The sequence below is a fragment of the Aethalodelphis obliquidens genome, unplaced genomic scaffold, assembly GCF_003676395.1.
Source record: "Aethalodelphis obliquidens isolate GAN/ISIS:26980383/991018 unplaced genomic scaffold, ASM367639v1 scaffold61, whole genome shotgun sequence".
Taxonomy (NCBI): domain Eukaryota; kingdom Metazoa; phylum Chordata; class Mammalia; order Artiodactyla; family Delphinidae; genus Aethalodelphis; species Aethalodelphis obliquidens.
The window spans coordinates 2452761-2457674 of NW_020838005.1; the positions used below are offsets into that span (position 1 = coordinate 2452761).

Here is a 4914-nt window from a genome sequence, read left to right on the forward strand (position 1 = left end):
AACGAAAACAAAACAAAAAATTTGCAGAGAGAAAGAAAAAGAAACCTAAATTAATGGGGAGATATACTACATTTGTAAACTGGAAGATTCAGTTTTGTTACAATTTCAGTTCTTTCAAACTTGATCATACAGATTTAGCACACTTCCAATGAAGTCTTAACAGTATTTTTATGTAGAAGTAGGCAATATAAATCTAAATTTTATATGGACATGTAAAGGATCTAAATATGCCAAAAAAAAAAAACCTGAAAAAAAAAGTTGGAAGATTTACTCTACCTGATTTTAAGACCTACTATAAAGCTACACTAATCAAGACAGTGTGGTATTGGCAGGAGGACAGATAAATCGATCAATGGAAATGAATAGAGAGTCCAGAAATAGGTCCATACATGTACAGGCAATTGATTTCTGACAAAGTTGCCAGGTTAATTGAATGAGGAAAGGATAGTCTTTTCAACAAATTGTGTTGGATCAACTGGATACCCACATGAAAAAATTGAACTCTGATCTCTTCTTCACACAGTACACAAAAATTAATTCAAGGTACTTCATAGACCTGAACATAAAACTGAAACCTACAAAACTTTTATTAAAAAAAATCTTTTGGCCTGGGGACAGGCAAAGTATTTTTGACATAACACAAAAAGCATTCACCAGGGATAAAAATAAATAGGACTTTATCAGAATTCAAAATTGTTTTTCAAAAATGTGGTTGACTGTTTTCCTCTCATCCTAATATGCCTACCCCTTTGCAGTGTGATTTTGCCATTCCTCACATACAGAGACAGAGCCTTTTTCTCAGTCCCTTGAATAAAGCCTGGTCTTGTGACTTGCTCAGACCAAGAGAATGTGGCAGAAGTGATGTTTGCAAGTACCAGAGCCAACTTCCACACACGTGAGTGAGGACATTTTGAACCTCCCAGCCCAGTCAACCTTCCAGCTGAATCAAGCCTTATGAATAATCCCAGACTAAACCGAAGAGGAGATGCTCAGACAAACCATGCAATTGTGAGAAGGAATAAATCATCATTGTTTTACACCATGAACTTTTGGGGGTCCTTTGTAATACAGCAAAGGCTAAATGAAAGAGAAATTGCTACCTGGAGGTGGGTGCTGTATAAAAAAAGCCTTAAACATGTGCCAATAGCTTGGGGACCAGATGGCAGATGGAGGCAGGAAGGATGAAGAAAGGAACAGATAATGGAGACTGAACGGTCATAGGAAAGTTCTTTCGGAGGCTGGAGAAAGACTCACGTTAGGTAATGGTGGAAAGACTGGCAAATTTCATACCTGTAGCAATTTAGAAGCTAGGAATGTAGTTAATTAACTTGTAGGTGTGAACAAGGAGATTTCCAGACAGAACGTTGAAAGTATCAATGCCAATGTTTAGCTATACATAAGATACATGGAGTGATAAATGAACTGAGGAAGGAACTGCTTGGCTTTCAAGGAGAAATTAGGACGTGTAATGGAAAATTAGGCTCAGTAATGGAAAAGAAAACTAACTTGGAAATAAAACTAACTTAGAAAATAAAACTATTTCTTATTCTCAGTCTTTCCCAGCAAGGAGTCTTGAAGTAGGAAATTGGGTAAAGATCAAACTATTGGTGTGGCTATAAGATAGTTTTGTAAGAGCTCAGGACAATTTAAAGTGGTGCCTAGAAGACCCTCTCACCTTGACAAAGGACGTTTAAGAGCCGCGAGAGCCTTGTCCCCAAAGCAACCCAACAATGGCCCAAAATACAGAGAGGACTCTCAAAATTACAGATGTAAGCTTTGGGAGCATTGAATGAATTCCAGTCAAATTCATAGGAAAGCCATAATTTTTTAAAGAGTTGTATTAGAACACCACCAGCTTCACAGACATGTGGCTCTTCTGCTTCCTCATATTCATCATTTTGTCCCCTCCAGCATGACTTCTGCAGCTGTTGCTGTAGAGAAACTGCTGTCTTGGTGGGTGACAGTCAATGCCCTCCTAATCGCACATTGAATGAACTTTTTTTTATTATTTCCTTGTTCTCCTTGAACTTTTAGGGAGTATTTCACACTGTTGCTTGTTTCCCTTTTCTTGATGCTCTTCTCTCAGTCCAGCACTACACAACCTAGTTCTTTTGTTTCTCCAGTTAGTTCTTCTCTGACCCCTTTATGATTTTGCTTCCGCTTGCTAAGTAAATCTAGTTCTTGGCCATCTTCTCTTCTTTCCGTACATTCATTTCCAGGCTACTATCATATATAATCCCCTAACCTAAACTATCATTTCTATATGGGAATTTAAATCTACATCTTCACACCTTACCCTCATTCTAGAACTCTAGTCCTGTCAGCTTTTAGATCAGTAAGTCTGCCCTTGAAGCCCAACTCATTTAAAGGCAACAAACTTTACTATTGTATCTCCAAGAGCCTAGCACAGTGCCAAGCATAGTGTCTGATATATGGTGGGTGTGAAATTTGGTGATTTATTGGATGTTATTGGTGAGTAGATGGTAAGTACATGGATGACCCGTAACATTATTTTGGCTACTGCAGAGATGATGGTTGTTAACTGAGATAGGGAGTGGAGAAAGAAGAGGATGTACAAGAGGAGGAAGAAGAAAAAGAATTCTACATACAATTTTAAGCATGTTGAGTTTGAAATCCCAGCTGTGTACAGATACCGGAGTAAACTTCCTAAAACACAGTTTAATCATGACATGACTTCCTTGTTCAAAAACCTTCAAGAGTTCGTCACTGTTGACCAAATCTGTATCAGTCTGTCCTGGAATTTAAGATCCTCCACAATCTGGCCACTACTAGCTTTCCAAAATGATCTCACATCCTTCCCTTTTACCAAACATCTGCTATTCATCTCCTGGGCATGCGTCAGACAGTCCCACCTACTGAGCCATTCCTTCCATCTGGAGTGTACTCCTTCTCCAGCCTACCGGTGAAAATCCCATCCGTGCTTTAAGACTCAACTCAAATAGCATTTTATACAATTAGAATTGTTTTTCCGATTACCCAGACAGAAAGACCTATACCTCTGAGGACAGATCAATCTCATTATATGTACTGATCATATAACATTCCTTCTTAACTCGTGTTGTAGCTATTCACATATATGTTTTATTACACCTACGAGAGTTAAAGTGTTAAGAGGGTAGAGATTGTGTTTCACTTATATTTTCAATCTTTCCATGTTCCAAGCCCATCATATGACATATAATAATACTTAATAAATTATTATAAAATGAAACAATAGAATAGAGATGCATGAATAACTGAAGGCAAGAATGAATGAATGGATGAAGTAGTTGAGAATAACTCTTCTCCAGTTGCTTTTACATAATACCCTTCAGGAAATCCTTAATAACTATACCAAATGTGCCAACACTGAATGAAGCATGTGTTGAAGGAAGAGGCCAAGAAATCAGCTTGTCCGAAGGACTTTCAAAGTTTGGGCTAATTAATCCATAGCTTGGAGTTTGTGGCTGTTGGTCCCACGTGGAACTTCTGTGCCAGTTAGTAGAATAGACAATAAAAATAGCCAAGTAAAATGTTTATATTTCTCCAGGTTCACTACATAATAAATTATTAATGCTTCCTGATACTACATTTTCCCTGAATCTATTTAAATGTGAATACATTGATGGAAGCAGAAAATACACTTATATTTCCATTGCTCCAATGTAATTTATAAAACTAACATTTATTACATATTTCTGATTGCAAAACAAATATGTGTTCATTCTAGAAAATTTGCACAAGAGAAGCACAGAGGGAAGCACAAAGAGAAGCCCAAAGGTGAAATTAAAAGCACCTATAAGCTTCCTTCCGTAGTATAAATCTGTTAATATATTGGTATATATTCTTACGGGTTCTTTTTCCTAACTATGGGATAATACCATCTTTAATTTGGTTTCTTTCGCTTAATATGCTTGGTGTATTTTCTATGTAATTAAGCATTCTTAACAGAACATAACTTTTGATGGTTGTACATCTTCTATCATATCCTCATATCATGAGTCAGTTTGTTATTGTTGGACATATAGCTTGTTTTGAACATTTCATAATTACACATGACTCTGATAAACAGCCCTGTAGCCAAAGCTTTAGCATCTCTCTCATTATATCAATAGTTTGGTAAAGTCTAGCCATGGAATTACTGGGTCAAAGAGTGTATACAGTCTTATGATTTTTAAACACATATTACCAGAAGGTTTTTTGTTTTGTTTTTTAAGAAATTTATACCCTCATCAACACTGTGAAAATTTCTATTTACCCCTACTCTTTTCACCAGTTCTATAGGTAAAAAGTTATACTTCATTGTTTAATTTACATTTATCTGAGAATGTTTGTTCAATTTTCTCCTATCTTATATAAGCCCCCACCACCACTTTTTTTTTGGCTCTGCCACGTGGCTTGCAGAATCTCAGTTCCCCGACCAGGGATTGAACCTGGGCAACAGCAGTGAAAGTGCTGAGTCCTAACCACTGGACCGCCGGGGAATTCCCTTTTGTAAACCCTTTTAATTTCTTCTGTTTTCACTTGACAGTCTATATCCCTTGTATTTTTATTGTACTGATGTTTGTAATAGCTATTTATTTATTAAAAATGTGAATCTTTTGTCATACATTACAATAACAATTTACCAGTTTTTGTATGCCTGTGAACTTTATTTATGTTGATTTTTTACATATAGACTGCTTCCATTCATGTTGTCAGAATGTCGTCATTTTCCTTTATGAATACTGCCTTTACATATATACAGGTTAATGTGCTTTTGCTTATTCTTTTATTTCATTTTTAATATTTTAATCTTTCAGTCAATTCATAGTTTACACTGAAGACGTTGAGAGAGAGGATTATGACTTTATTTTCCCTCCAATAATTAGGTAACCCTCCTAGTACTATTATTGAATAATCACTTTCTTTGAA

At 36.2% G+C, this 4914-nt stretch overlaps 1 non-coding gene across 1 annotated transcript; it reads right to left on the reverse strand.

The window, feature by feature from the left end:
- Window positions 1-4412: 4412 nt before the first annotated feature.
- TRNAE-UUC (transfer RNA glutamic acid (anticodon UUC)) lies at window positions 4413-4484 on the reverse strand. Its single transcript has one exon. It is a non-coding gene; the product is annotated as a tRNA-Glu (tRNA).
- Between the last annotated feature and the right edge of the window lie 430 nt (window positions 4485-4914).